The 15,918-nt window shown below is 47.6% G+C and overlaps 1 protein-coding gene across 1 annotated transcript in view; it reads right to left on the bottom strand.

Annotated features, from left to right (window-relative positions):
- LOC112124831 (centrosome-associated protein CEP250-like) overlaps positions 1-15,918 on the bottom strand; it is a 138,479-nt gene that overhangs the window by 40,973 nt on the left and 81,588 nt on the right. The window lies entirely within an intron of this gene.

Below are 15,918 nucleotides of genomic sequence, written 5' to 3'. Positions count from 1 at the left end.
AAAAACTGGAGAAATGGTCTGAAGTAAATAGGATAAAATTCAATAAGGACAAATGCAAAGTACTCCATTTAGGAAGGAACAATCAATTGCACACATATAAATGGGAAATGACTGCGTAGGAAGGAGTACTGCGGAAAGGGATCTGGGGGTCATAGTGGATCACAAGCTAAATATGGGTCAACAGTGTAACACTGTTGCAAAAAAACCAAACATCATTCTGGGATGTATTAGCAGGAGTGATGTAAGCAAGACACAAGAAGTAATTCTTCTGCTCTACTCCGTGCTCATTAGGCCTCAACTGGAGTACTGTATCCAGCTCTGGGCGGCACATTTCAGGAAAGATGTGGATGAATTGAAGAAAGTCCAGAGAAGAGCAACAAAAAAGATGAAAGGTCTAGAAAACATGACCTATGAGGGAAGATTGAAAAAACTGGGTTTGTTTAGTCTGGAGAAGAGAAGACTGAGGGGGAACATGACAACAGTTTTCAAGTACATAAAAGGTTGTTACAAGGAGGAGGGAGAAAATTGTTCTTGTTAACTAACCTCTGAGGACAGGACAAGAAGCAATGGGTGTAAATTGCAGCAAGGGCGGTTTAGATTGGACATTAAGAAAAACTTTCTGTCAGGTGGTTAAGCACTGGAATAAATTGCCTAGGGAAGTTGTGGAATCTCTACATTGGAGATTTTTAAGAGCAGGTTAGACAAACACCCGTCAGGGATGGTCTAGATAATACTTAGTCCTGCCATGAGTGTGGGGGACTGGACTAGAGACCTCTCGAGGTCCCTTCCAGTGCTATGATTCTATGAGCAGCGAGTGAACCCAGAGTTGGCTCTCAGCAGAGAGTGCCCATGGAGTCGGGGATCTCGAAATCATTGTGTGCTTATTGGCTACATGGCTTGAGAACAGCAAAAGGCTGGTACTCTCTTATCAGCTGCACAAGAGCTCAGGTCAGATGGTGTAGTTCTTTTTTAGAATTATAATGAAGTTCATATAATTAAAAGAACCCTCACCGATCATGAACAGTGTCACGCCGCTTACAATCTGAAATCCACCTTCCTGGACGTCCTTGCAGCAAACTCACTTCCCAGGTGCATATGGTCTCGCTACTATCAGTGGATTTTAAAAAGAAATGTAATTACACATTTGCAACACTGAGAGCCCATGTCTCGGGAACTGGGTGGCTCTTGGAGAGCCTATCTGAGCCCTGGTGCTGGGGGACCCCAGGACCCTCCAGCATGGAGGAGGAGCTCTAAGATTTGTTTTCTCTGGGGACTGGGAGGGGGAGGGGAGGCGGAAAAGCAGATGGATGGAAGATCCCAGTACTGGTCAGTGGTGGAGAGAGCAGAGTTGTGGGACCCCAGGTTCTGGTACAGCGGGGAGGGGGACCTCAAGGCTGGAGAGCTGAAAGGCAAGGAGGACCCTGAGGCAGGGGGGTGATAAGGGCTGGGCCTGGCCTGGAGGTGGCATTGGAGGACCCCACCCAGTGCTGGGAGAGGGGAAAAAGGGCAGCGGAAGGGGGAGGTGTGGGGCATTGCGGGGACACCAGTGCTGGGTGACGGATGATGGAGACTACTGGCTGGCACTCACTTGTGCTAGGGCCGAGGGTCCTGCCGGAAAAGGGAAGGGTCCGCTTGAGGTGGAAGGGCAGGGTCAGGGTCAGCCTGCCCTGGCACTAGTGGTTGGGGGGCGCTAGGACCCTGTGGCAGCAGACGATGCCGGGAGCCAGCGGAGCGGAGCGCGCTGGGGCCGGGTTGCTTGCTGCTGTTGCCGCAGAGACTGAGCCCGAGCCCGGGGGGCTGTGGGCAAGAAAAAGAAATAAACGTCCGGGCCGGTGAGTGCGGGGTGCGAGCCTGACCCCGGCTGCTGGCATCAGGCTCCCCGCTAGTGCCCTGGACTGCCCTGGCCCCCCTCGCGCCTCCCCTGAAGCGAGGGGCCCAGGGTGGTTGTCCCGGTCCGTCCTGTGGATGGGATGGCTCTGGGAGGCGGAGTCCCCAATGACTGCATTGTGTTCTGCAAAAGTGTGGTCTCACACCCATGTCACTGCTCTACCGATCTCAGAGATAGTGACATCCTTGAAGAAGGCGACAGAAGAAGAGATGGACTTGGTAGAGTTGTAACCACTAGTCTGGAGGAGTCGTGCTGTGAGCGTGGTCACACTGTCTAACGCAAGTTGAGACCCACTTAGAAAGACTTTGGGCTGATATTGCTGAGCCCCTGGGTCTTTCCATTATGGAGAGGAAAAGTCTAGGGGACTTCCTGAAGGCCTTAGTCCTGTCCAGGTAGAAGGCCAGGGCTCTCCTGTCCACCAGGGTATGCAGTATACCCTCCCTGTTGTCTTGGTGAGGCTTGGGGTAGAAGACTGGAAGGAGAATCAACTGATTCATGTGAAATGGGGAGGTTACCTTAGGGATGAATTTTGGAGGCGGCCTAATCGTACTCTTGTCTGGAAAGAATACCGGAGGGAGTGGGGGGAAGGAAGGGGGCAGGGATGCACCATCAGAGCAGCTCTCTCCCCTATTCTCCTGGCCAAGATAATCACTATCCGGAAGGCTGTTTTCATTGATAGGTGCGTAAGCGAACAGATATCCATGAGTTTGAAGGGGGGCCTAGTCAATCCTTTCAGTACCAGGTTAGGTCCCACGTGGGAGTTGGAAGTCAAGGTTGTGGGAAGAGGTTTACTATACACTTGAGGAACTTCTTAGTGATTAGGTGAGTACTGAGTACCTGTGTACAGGTTGGTGGAAAGCTGTTCAAGCTGCTTACTGGACCCTGAGAGAGCTTAAAGACAGGCCTGATCTCTTTAGGGTCAACGCATAGTCTAGGAGACGTGGAAGAGTCGCGGATGTTGGGGAGATTTGTTGGGAAGAGCACCCAATTTGAAATCTGGACCATTTCTGCAGATAAGTATGTCGAGTTGAGGACTTTCTGCTGTGAAACAGAACCTCTTGTACCACCCTTGAACAGGAGCTTTCTAGGTGTTGGAACCAAGCAGGAGCCATGCCTTGAGGTGGAAAATCCCCCAGTTCGGATGTAGGGTACATCCTGTTCTGTGAGAGGATGTGCGGAATGACTGGGAGAGGGATCGGTGGGCATGTCATGAGCTGTGACAGGTCTGTCTCGTCCAAGTAGGAGAATTCAGAATGATGTGGGCTCTGTCTCTCTCAGGACCTTCAACAGTAGCGGAAATGGAGGAAAGGTGTAGAGAAGGTCCCTGTTCCTGGGAATGAGGAGAGCATCGCCCAGGGAATGATGACCTATCCCAGCTCCAGAGCAGTTGTGTGGACATTTTTTGGTCAGGTGAGTGGAGAACAGTTGGAGGGTGACCCCCATCATCAAAATACGTCATGAAGTACTGTTGGGTGTATCTCCCACTCATGGTTGTGTGGGTAGCTCAGCAAACAGAACAAACAGCTGAGCCAGGGAGCAGGAAGGGGGCTCCACAAAACTGCTGCTATGTGGGGATGTACTTGGAACATGAACAATCATAAAGACACTTGCTGAAGGGACCCCGGTGGACTGGGTATGCTGGTTAATTCACAAGGAGGGGTTAACCAGCCAGGGTTTCCGGGAGCTCATTGACATGGCCCCAGTGCTGCCCTCGAGTGTCTCCTACAGTAGCCCATGGACCTTTCCCATCTCCCCACTCTGATCTGCATTCTGAGTAAGTGGCCCTGGCATTCAGCCGTGGCACCATGGCAGACTGTGCACTCTCACTGCACCTCGTGGAGTCAGAAAGCATGGCTGGGTGTGTCAGGGAGACCCACCACAGACCTGTAAAGTCTGACAGGCTAAGCAAAGAGAGAGGCACTACATTAGAAAAAATTCTGCATCCAACCATAAGCAGTTTTCCTGCTTAAAACTAAGAGTGTGCGCTTGTGATGCCATTCAGCACTTTAAAATATGCAAAATGAGGAGCTGGTGTAGACCTCATTAACACCCGCCTCCAACATCATTAAGATGTTTCCAAGAAAATTAATTGAGAGACTCATTAAAAATAAATTAAGAAAAATGTGTTGCAGAGCGCCTGCTCCGAGCTCGTAAATCACAGCTCAAAGCTTCGGGCCACTGCGCAGGCAATTAATGCCAGCCGATTTGTTTTATCCTGACTGGGAAAATTAGAAAGCAGACGTGGAGATTAGATTAGGCACGTCTGTCAAGCGGAACTCGGAGTGAATATTTTAGGATACAAAATGGAAATCAGGAAAACAAAGAAAGCCGAGCTTTCATTCAGAAGAGCTGACAGACAGAGATGTGGAAGGGAGGAGAGCAATAGAGATGTTTTCTATTTCGAGGAGCGGCACTGTGTCTGTCCTTAGACACCCCTACCTCGCTCTCACACTACCAGACACCCTTTCCATCCCCACAGGAAGACTACACACCCCCAGTGACTGTGTGCAGAGATACTGTCTGCCCAGGATGGGGAAGAGTTCTCATGTCCAGAAAGTGCTTTGACGTTATGTATTACATGTCCTCAACCCGTCTCTCATCTACATGCTGATTACCCACGGATTAGCACACACACTCCAACACGGCTGGGTCAGGGGCTCGGGACTTAGTAAGCTTTGTGCTATCAGTACTATTTTGTCCATCTCCAGCACCTTCCATGTGAGGATCTCAAACCACTCTATGACCATTAATTAATTAAACCTCACCACCCTCCTGTGAGGTAAGCAGGTGTCATTACAGCTGGCAATTAAGGCCTGGTCAAATTAAGTGCTTGATTTTCTAAGCTATACGCATGCCTAAATTGCACATAGTAACACAAACTGTTACTATGACTGCACATGCAAATATGGTATTTGTGCATCCCAATGGCCAGTTATATGCATAATGGGCATTTGTGCAGACAAACACCTAGTTGTGCATGCAGTCTAAATATGGTCATTGTGCACACAAATTAGGTCTGTCATTTTGCAAACTTCTGCATACACAGCTTAGAAAATCCAGAGCCAAAGTGACTTGTTCAAGATCTAACTGAGAGTCTATGGCAGAGCTGGCAACAGAAGACAGATCTCCTGACCTAGTGCCTTCTCACAGTACATGTACTCTTCAGTAGGCAGCAGAAGTACTGATCAGCTACCCATTGGTGGAGAAGTGGCACATGACCTTGTGTATGCAGTGACCAAGTGTCCTAATTTTCAATGAGTCAATTGACTTTTGGCCTATCCTAAGGTAGGAGACCAGGTGTCCTATTTCTTGACATAGCCATCCGAACTGTCCTACTTTTAGAGAACAAGGCTCATGCTGCTCCATGCCAGAAAGAAAGGAAAGCTTCACCCTGGGCAGAGGGAGATTTTCAAACACTCCTAACTTTATTTCTTATCCAAATTTGTTCAAACATGTCCAAGGCCCCTGTGACGAGTGAGACCCAGCTCCACAACATGCCTGAAGGTTTAAAATAAGGAGCTCTCAGAGTGTGAAAAGGTACCAGATAAACCGAGCAACGGAAGGACTTGCTGCCTGCAGGTTTATTTTGGAGGAACCTTCTCTTAGACCAGCTGTCCAATTACCCAGGCTAATGAGCGTGGTCCACCCCGCCAGAGTCATTTTAGCCAGGGGTTTCAGAGTGATCCTGGAATACATTTCAATACAGCCAAATATAAGTTCACACATCTAGGAACAAAGAATGCAGCCCATATTTACAAGAGCGGGGGACTCTATCCTGGGAAGCACTGAATCTGGTAGACAATCAGCTGAACATGAGCTCCCAGTGTAATGCAGTGGCCAAAAAAGCTAATGCAATCCTGAGATGTTTACATGGGAATCCTGAGGAAGAATAGGGAGGTTATATTACTTCTGTATTTGGCACTGATGCAACAGCTAACGGGAACGCTGTGTCCTGTCCACAACCCAAGAAGGATGTTGATAACTTGGAGAGTGTTCAGAGAGGAGCCATGAAAACGATTAAAGGATTAGAAAACCTCCTTATAGTGATAGATTCAAGAAGCTCCATCTATTTAGCTTAACAAAGAGACAGTTAAGAGGTGACTTGATCACAGACTTGAGTCACAAGAATCTATACAGGGAACAGAAATTTGAGCCTAGCAAACAAAAGTATAACAAGATCTGATGGCTGGAAAATGAAAGTAGACAAATTCGGACTAGAAATAAACTGCACATTTTTAATAGCGAGGTAATTAACCACTGGAACAATTTACCAAGGGTTGTGGTGGATTTTCCATCACTGGCAATTTTTAAATCAAGATTGGATGTTTTTCTAAAAGGTCTGATCTAGTTCAACCCCAGATGTTGGACTTGAAGCAGGAATTAATTCAATGAAAGCTGATGGCCTGTGTTATGCAGGAGGTCAGATTAGATGATCAGTATGATCCCTTCTGGCTTTAAAATCTAATAATCTATTTTCCACATTCCTGAACTGGATATACAATATAGTGAGATGGTCCTTTGCTGACAAATCACTTATTATTCAGGTTTATGTTTAATGGGGCTGATCAAGACTTTGAAGAGATTGTCTGAGAATTCCTGTAGGAGATCTTGGACTGAATGAATTATTCCAGCTGTTTGTTCTCCTTAGACAGGATATTCCATTAGAGCAGGTGGGCTGAAGTTACACACACGCTTGAGGGTTTGCAGGATTGAGGAAATAGTTAGGATCACAAAACAGCTGGCACGAAAACCTCCCGTGTTCACATGCTCAGAACTCTCTAAAACAGTCACATCTTGGGGCTGGAATTTTCCATGCTGAATCTCTGCCTGAAGATTCATTTATTCAAATGTTTGAGTAAAATTTCTTCACCTACTTTGGAGTTATGGAGAGAGTGAAAAAGCTACTTCCACCAGCGACAAAGAGTTCTGACCACATTTCTCTAAACGGGGCCATAGAAAAATAGCTACATTTTTAAGCTTAGCTTGGACAACCTTCCCGAGGCCTAGCACCTTCCCAAATTAAACATCAAACTAAGCAAATGCAAAATATCACGTTGAGTATGCTCAGTGGGTATCTGCTAAGCTCTTTTCTTTAAAAAGAGTATAATGGAGGCCCCACCCTTTTGACAGATCCCAGTACATTCACCTTTTGTGTCCGGACCCAGGGCTGCTGCTGGGACAATTTGCATAAGAGATTTTAAATGTCTCACTGAAAATCTCCCAGGACAATCTCCAATGCACCCCAAAAATACAAAAACACCCCAATACATTGACAAAGAAAAGGAGAACATTATGGGCATGGATCCTGTGATTTAGAGTTTGCTATTTTTGCTGCATTCTGCAATTTTCCACAGATGTATAATTTTTTTGCATTTATTTATTTATTTAGACTTTAAAGCAACATAAAAGACACCTGTCCCAGGTGTAGATGCCCTGCATCAATTAAAACTACCATTCAGAACAATAAACAAAGAACAGCAAAACCACCCACAGAAAATAGCAAGACAACATGGAATACTGGGGAGAACACGAGTCCTTCCACTCTCCCCAAACAGATGGTCTTTGTAACACATCCCGGAGAACAAGTCTGGGCTGTTCCAGCCTGAAAGCAGACATGCCCTCACAGAGAATGTTCTGCCAGCAGTTCCCTTCCTGTTACAGCAAGGGAGCCGGGCTCCAGCCAGTCAGGGGTGCACCACCATGGCATGGGGCAGAAACAGGTCCCAGCCCATTTACAGTTTTATAGGTCAAAACTGAACACCTTGGACTCCATTCTGCTGGGAAGCACAAAGCAGTGACAGGGTGGGACTCAACATGCAAACTCAAAGAGGCAAACCCCCCAAGTATCCCAGTTATTTACTTTTTGGGGGTTTATCAAGAGCACCTTGAAGAAGTCTGTGGCCAAAAGCTGCACCAGCTGAAGGCCATATATTGATTTTGTGGTGTTAGTGAAACACTGAAGCAAAGACATGTAGCAGTTCTGCAGAGCTCTCCGCATGTAACTCTGTCCTTTTATGCCCACAATGTAGCAGTCCCCTAGTCAAATGATTCTTAATATCCCAAGGAGGAATTTCGCTAGAGTCGGATAGATTAGAAGCAATGCTTTATCAGGCTATCATTTAAAATGGAAAGCATCTACCTTTCACCTCTCCCTAATGCTGTGCAAAGAGAATATGATGGCTTGTTTAACAACCAGGGTGTGCAATGACTTTTCTAGAGCATGCTTGAGGCTGGAGTAAAATGGTGAAGAAAGAGACTCTGGTTCAAATGAAACACCATGTTCTTTTTAGGAACTAAATCTGGAGCTAGGTGAAGCATAATTTTATTGGAAAAGGACTGCAGGTAGGGATTTCTGATTGAAAGTAGTTCACTTCATCTTCTTGTTGAAGTAACGGCTAGGAAAAAGCCTACTTTAAATCTCCTTTAGTACAAGCACAGCTGCCTTTCTTCACAATTTAATCAATACGTGAAGAACCAGACTCAAGGTCTGCTGGCTGACAAAGGGATGTCTAAACGGTCTCTGAAGAATCTGGTGGTATGCAGCTATAGAATTCAGTTAGAAAATGGCAAATGTGGCTTGAGTGCGCCAGAAACCAGAACCTCACATCTGAGGGAGCTGAGGCTCATGTCTTTATGAAAACTTGCTCAAAGAAATTCCAGTGCATCTCTGACTGCTGTTCGCAAAGTAATTGCATTTCTTTCTGCACATGATACCAACCAAACTCTTCACATCTTCCTGTCAGAGTCTTGCCTCATCTGGAATAAGGAATCGTTCAGACGCTGCAGCAGCTGTGCTGAAGCAAGCTCAGTCTCTCAGCTCCAGGCCATTAGGTGCCGTCTCAGGACATCTGGACTCACCTGAGTCGCTCAGGACAAGTGTAGGTGTCCCCTCCCTGTGTGAAGCAGCAGAAGGTTAGGCCCTTATTGGCCAGAAAGGTGGTACTAGCCCTTCGAGCTGCCTGAGCTGCAGTATGTGGAGAGAAGCGGGGACAGCTAGGCTGCTGGCAGGCGGCACTGAGAGCCGTGCCTCCTGAGGGGAGCCATAAAACAAGCAACAGAGGCTTTGGGGAATGGGAGAGAAAGTGAGCTTTGCCTTTCTTCCCAACACAGGAGACTCCTGAGCCAGGCCTTAGCTAGGGGAACGGAGGAACTGGGGGATTACTTGCCTGGATTGTACTTTCTAGGCGTTATGCTGATGACCACAAGCTGTAACTGCAGCAAGATCTGTTTTTGTTTGTTCCTCCAAACATGATCCTAGGCTGAAAGATGCGACCAGGTGAGACTCTGCCTTGTTACTATTTTATTTTCCTCTGGCTGAGACTGTAATGTTATTTGTCCCCTTCTTCCCGGAAGCTGACTTATCTGTCCACCAAGAGAGTTACCTCCTAACCCCTAATAGTTAGAGACTGGCTTAGGCTTTGAAGCATGAGGTTCTCTCTCTCTTCTAAAATGTTACCATTAGCTATAACAATTCGGTGTATTCTTTTTATCCATCAAAATGTCCAGGTCTTCTTTGAATCTTGCTAAGTTCTTGTCTCAACAATATCCTCTGGCAATGAGTTCCACTGTCCAATGCTGTATAAAAAGTATTTATTTTTATTGAGTTTGAATTTGACAACTTTAAGTTTCATTGAATGTCCCACGGAGAAGAGAAGCTCCTATCCTACTCTATCCAGACCATTGATTGTTTTATGTACTTCCGTCGTATCTTCTCTTATTCATCTCATTTCTCAGGTAAAATCCCAATCTCTCTTCATATGAAAGCTTTTCCAGCCCTTACCTGTATCGCGCTTCTCTGATCCCCTCTCATTCTGCAATGTCTTTTTTGAGATGGGGTGACCATCCTGCACGCAGTATCCAGATGAGGGCAAACCATTGGTCTATATATGGTGTTATATCAGCCTCTGTATTTTTCTCTATCATTTTCCTTACGCAGCCTAACACCTTATTTGTTTTGTTTTTTTTAAACACAGTTGCATGTTGAGCCAAGGTCTCCTGAGCCATCCACAATCCCATGAGCCCAGGGCCTTTCTTGAATTGATATTGGTAATTTCGAACCCTGTAAGCTGTAGTTCACATTTCCCCCTCTCCTTCAAGATAATCCTAGAGATGTCCTTACTGGGTAAGGACATCAATGACTGTGGAGCGAGCAGGAGCAAGGAGGATACATTAATTGACCTGGCCCTGGGAAGGAAAATGCAGTTCTGTCAGGCCTAAGGATACCTCTGACTGGGGCAGAAATCCGGGACCTTCCTGTTGGAGAAGTTTGCAATATGATCCACTGGTGGTACAAAGTACTTTTGGGTCAGATCAAGGGCACTCTTGGTTGAGGTTCCACGTACTTGGGAGAGTGTGTCTCCTCAGGTACCATGTTTTCCTTGCAGACACTGCTCAGAGGAGCAGACCGTTTCTCTGGTCCCCTGGCTACTTGTTGCCATAGGGGAGGGTTGTCGCCATTCATACAAGTGGCTGAGATTCCCTTTAGGAGTTTGGGGAGGAGAGCTTTGGTGTCCTTCCCAACTACTTGTGATTTGAAGGGTTTATACTTAGCTGGTTTCTATCCAGGTCCATCTTCCCTGGGTTACATCTCTGGATTACTGGCTGGCGTCCATTGGATATGGATGGATGAGTGCTCTGAGAGCATTTTCCCTTAAGAAGGTTGGCGTGGGAGAGCCAGCAGTTGCGTGTGGGATTTCATGCTGTGGGCTGAATGGCCCACAAGTGTAGTATTGGCTTCTGGGCCACAGTGCTCACAAAGAAAACAAGTGTTCTGCAGAGGGGACGGGGCTGCAGCCTAGGAGACCTGTTACTGAGTGGCAGAGATTTGATTTTTTTTTTTCCGGAACAAGTTCTGAGGACGGGCCTCTGTACCCCCTGTGTCTTGGAGCAGGCTCCTTGGCAATGAATCGGGGAGCTCTCCTCTATCGATTATGAGTTGTGCTGGTGAGAATGGGTGGCTTGTGGAATACGAGAAGCTACTTCTCTTGCTCAGGCAGCCTTTCCCAGAGATCCCATAAGGAGAGAACGCTGCACTCCTGGCTCACTGGTTCGAAGCCATGATTCCCATCAGCTTTGGGAACGCCGTGAGGGCCAAGGGCACCCCAAATGGCAGTCCTGCACTCTGGAGAGATGCTTTCTGCTATGAGCTGAAGGAATTGTAGATGACCAGTCTGGTATGCTTTGCGGATACGGTAGGGTCTTGAGGTCTACAGAGCAGATAATGGGGGAAAGAAAAGCTAATATTGCCTTCCAAATCCTCATCCTACCAGAGACTGAGCAGTGACAGACACAGCACTGGACGAAAAGCCTCCTGTCTCCTTGGACACGACTAAGCCCTGAAATGGAAGCCAGGCCCTCCTTCATGGGTAGGGATGATGCCCAGTATGCAGCAGCTTCAGGACAGCTGACATGACTGGATTTCTGTCCACCTTACAGCGACGAGCTTCCTTTGATCGGTGGACTTCCCACATCCCAGGCTGCTCAATATCTGGTCGCAAAAGAGATTCCCACAAAGAAAATGACTAGGATAACATGTGTAAGGGTCCTTTGAACTCTACTGGGTAACTCTGGTGAACTCTCTGGAAGTTCTGTGTCTTCAGAAGCGGGACCAGTGCCATTTCCCAGCCTTTCTCCTCAGGGCCCCTGCCCCGGCTTGCACCATATACCCTGCTGTATGTGGGCAAGAGGTGCCAAGAGAAGAGCTGGCAGAGGGTGAGTGTGGTTCCTTGGGCTTTTCAATAACTTGACCAGTAGAGGGGTGTGTGTGTAGGAAGGTGTTTGTGTGCCAGTCTAGACATGGGCTTGTGATGAGCACATGGTGACAAGCTGGTGGTGACCCACTGGCTTGCTGTCTGCACTCCTGCGTGAATCCAAATCTCTCTGGAGGACTGGTGAAGCAGGCTCAGGCCTGGCTGCCCAAAGGGCATCTCTTAACGCTGCAGTGATCTTGGGCTCTTACCCTTAACTCCCCTACTGTCCACACACACCCCCTTCTCATCCCAGTCTGGTGGTGCTTTCGACCCAGCCTAGCTGGCCCAGGTAGGGGCATAGGCTAAAACCCAAGTGAGGCTTTCACTTGGGCTGGTAACTTGCCCACTCTGCAGTGAAGATACAGGCTAAATCAGTGGAGTACTCATGGCCCTCCAATGGCATCCCACAATTCATCGTATGTGCCCAGAAGGACAGACAAGTTCTCCTACTACTCCCTGGGACAGACTCCTAGCGCAGTGCAATGCAAAGAACCATGGGATGTGCCCACAGGTTCTAGCAACACACACAAGGGAGTGCAGCACCAGGGAAGACACAGTAACTCGAGTGTGTGTTTGCAGTGTGGCTGCTCACACCTGGGCTAGGCTGACCTAGGTGCTCCCACCTGGGAGCCGATCACCCGAGTTAACGCTGCAGTGCAGATACATCCTAATCGCTGCCGGAGCAGCAACAGGGATTGCCAGGCTGCCAGGGGCTTAAGATTTTGTCCCAATTTTGATTCGTACCAAGGGAAAAGATTGCAGCTTCCCACGAGGAGGAGGAGTAGAGTCCTCAGAGACAAGAGAGAGCTTCTGCGCTGGGAATAGGCTTGCGGTGCAATGCAGCATCTGACCAGCGGGGGGGGGGGGGGAAAAGGAGTCTTCAGCAAACCTGCCTGCAGAGATGAACGAGGTGAGCAAGAATATCAGCCATGTGGCACCTGAGCAGAGGAAGTGCCAGGTGCGCAAAATCCTCATTTTAAAACTCTGTAGTGGGGTCTCCACAGGGAGCCTGCACATACACACTCTTGCTTTGTGCAACCGGCTCCTGGCTGTAATGTCCTGGCTTGGCAGAGGGGGAGGAGGAGGGTGTCCACCACAGAATAACAAGGTGCCGTGGTCTGTTAGCAGGGCTTTTGCAGAGGATGCTATGCAGGGACTGAAGTCTCTTTGCTAGAGAGAGATGCAGGAATCCATCTGAGCAGCCCTTTGAGAGAGCATTTCCTCAGAAGAGAAGAGGGGAGATAAGGCTCACCCAGGTACCCAGCGCTGACTCACCACTGCCACAGCCAGGGGAATGCCTGTGCTTTTAGACCCTGAGCCATGCAGAGAAGCTCAGCACACAGTGGCACAAGGCTTTGAAACTTCAGCTTTAAATCCCCCCAGCATAGCTCAGTGGAGACCAGGACCCTAGTCAAAACATCCTGCTACTATTTATAGGTGCCCAGCTCTCTGAACAATAAACAGAGAAGCCATCCCTGTGCTTCCGTGTTCAGCTCCGTTATTGTATAACAGAACAGCGCCGCTGGCTTAGAAAAGCCACTAGAAACGTCTCTTTGTGACTGCAGGTGATTGGCTACACATCTCTCCTCATGCGGGAGTGTGCCACCTTGGACAGAGCGGCCACACATTGCCTTTAGTTAGCCTTTGTTTACTAGGCATTTCAGCGTGTGAACAGCAGAGACTAGGTCACAAAGGGTCCAAAATCCTTCCTTCTTCATGCCCCCCCAATTCCCTCGGGGTAGGTGCCTTAGCTAGACCTCATTTCCACAGGCGTGGCTGCTGACCAGCGCTTGGGGGGAGAAATCCTTTTTCCATGTGGATCTTTGGACCATGTTATTTCATGGACCACAATATATTCTGTAGGTACAGAATCCATTCCCCCCCCCCTCAAAGGGTTGATAGCTAATTCCAGCACCTAGTCTATTTTAATTAAGACTTTTTCTCCTGTGTATACAATTTTCATTAGTGCTGAAGTTATTTTTAATTTGTAATTAACACAGTCTACTTCCCATTATGTATGTCTTGCTGGAATGACACGTTCCATCTTACAGTTTGCAGTACCTCAAAGGGGCAGTAGATGTCTCTCTTAGCCTTCCCTTGGCCCACCTGCCCTCCTTGTCCCTGAGACGGTGATATAGTGCATAATTCCAAAATGGCAGCTTTTTGAAAATTCACCTTGATTATCAGACATTAAAAGTGACTCATCCCGCAGTGACTGTCTGGCAGAAGGATGGGATCAGACAGCAGACAATGAGGGACTGGACGCATTAACACACTATATTACAGAGCCCATCAAAAATACCTTTGTTCTGTCAAAGATCCAATCATTTCCTAGTTGTGTTCTTCTGAAGAGAAAGAATAATAATAATAAAAAAACACAGAGGAATTTAAAACTTCCCCAGATCTCTTTATTCTGGGAGGGAGGGAGGGAGGGACGTGTTTTCTTAATGCCTGATCAACAATCAGGAGGAGATGGGACAATGGGAGCTGCTGGGCTGTGGAAATGGGACTCTGCAGTAACACACAGCACTTGTTTGCTCTTGAAAGCCACCATATTATTGCCCCTGATTCTGCTCATTGGAAACTCATTAGCAGGCAGATGCCTCAACTAAATATTTACAGCTGCACTCACACCTATGCTGCAATCTTCTAATCTCACCCAACAGCAAAAGCAGGGACCAAAGGGTTTATTTCATACTTAATGTGCAAAACAACCCCAACAACTGGAGCTTTAACCTGTAATCATCCTGGCGTATTTCATCTGCACAGAGAGCGAGAGTGTGGAAATGCCACCGCTGATAAATACTTTATAAGCAGCGATAATAGCCCATAAGTATAAGCACCGGAGTCTTTCCAATAACTGTAAAGCTTGCAGTCTTGCAGCGTACATGCGTGTGTCTGTTTATATGAAACCATGTGTGGATGTATCACTGGGTGAAACATACCAAATCCTCAGCACCGCTGAGAGTGTAAGAGGCTCACGCACTTGCCTGAGTCCCCAAGGAGACAGAAAAAGCCCAACTGGGAGGTTTTGGCTCTGGTTTTATCATTTCCATCGCTTGCTTATGAAGCTAGGGAAACTGTCCAGGGCTAAGCAAAGCCTTTATCAGTCACGGAAAATACCCCAAAGGCAACATGCCACAGATCAAAGGCATCTCTGGCGTTTGTGCTCATGTGGGTTTCCCTGCCAAATAGTTTAAGTAATATGATTAAAACACAAATTCCATAAACATCAATTTCCCATCTGTTTAATAATAAGAAGGTTCTGTGTCATCAGCGGTTTCATTCCCCTCATTGGATTCATTAATATTCCATGGGAAAGCAAGTGTTGCCCTCAGCCCAACCTGCACAAGGCGACACCTCCTGGCAAAGGGATCCGGTTCCCCGGCTGGGCACAGGAGCTGAAGGAATATTCCATCCTTGGGGTGGGCGCAGGGAGCAAGGGGAACTGCTGCAGACGCAATGAAACGGGAGGGGCTGCTGTAATTAACAAATACAAACAATACACCCCAACACATCACATGGGGGCAGAGAGATGTCTGGAGCATCCTGCAAAGCTTCCCTTTTCTCTTCTGACTCCCACTGTTCATCAGAGGCCAAGACCATGCAGTAAACAAGGCCCCCCACCCTCTCTCTCTTGTTCCCTGAACTGCACCAAGCAGTAGCAATTTCACTTCTCCTCCAGACAGCCAGAAGCAGGGACAGGACTGGGGGCGACCAGAACTCCATAGTGACATTGCCTTCTCCGATCTACACACATCCCAAGGGGCAGGAAAATGCAAAAATGTTGTACGCAAAACCTCTTCCTGAACCTGATGAGCAGAGCAAAGGAAAGGAGGGTCCCAGCCCACCCCCACATTGAGGGTCTGCAACGCTGGGCTAGATTCATGAAAGGGAAAACAGGAAGAGAGTTTCCGTTTATAGAATTTTAATGAGCCCTAAAGGTTATTTCTCTGCAGTTCTAATGATAATTTCCAGCTCTCTATGTTCATAGGAAACGGGTCCTTTAGCTCGAATCACATTTGGATACTGTCTAGAGCACACACTGCATGTCGGGCTGCTGCAGAATATCAACAAACAAATGATCAGCAGCATGCTCAGATTCTACAGGGGAGAAACAATACACAGGGAAGTCTTGTACGGTTTGCACTCTGCAAATGAAAATGATCTCACTACCCCTGCCAGGGACTCAGCAGGTCACTTGAAAGCCCTGCAGCTCTTGGGAGAGGGTCCCTCCAAGAGAACGAGGGAAGAAAAACGAACGGGAAAAAATAAAAAAAA

This window comes from Terrapene carolina, unplaced genomic scaffold (assembly GCF_002925995.2).
Source record: "Terrapene carolina triunguis isolate 2854851 unplaced genomic scaffold, T_m_triunguis-2.0 Scaffold32862, whole genome shotgun sequence".
In the NCBI taxonomy this organism is placed as follows: domain Eukaryota; kingdom Metazoa; phylum Chordata; order Testudines; family Emydidae; genus Terrapene; species Terrapene triunguis.
The sequence above is the reverse complement of the archived record's forward strand: the minus strand, read 5'-3'. Positions and strand labels throughout refer to the sequence as shown.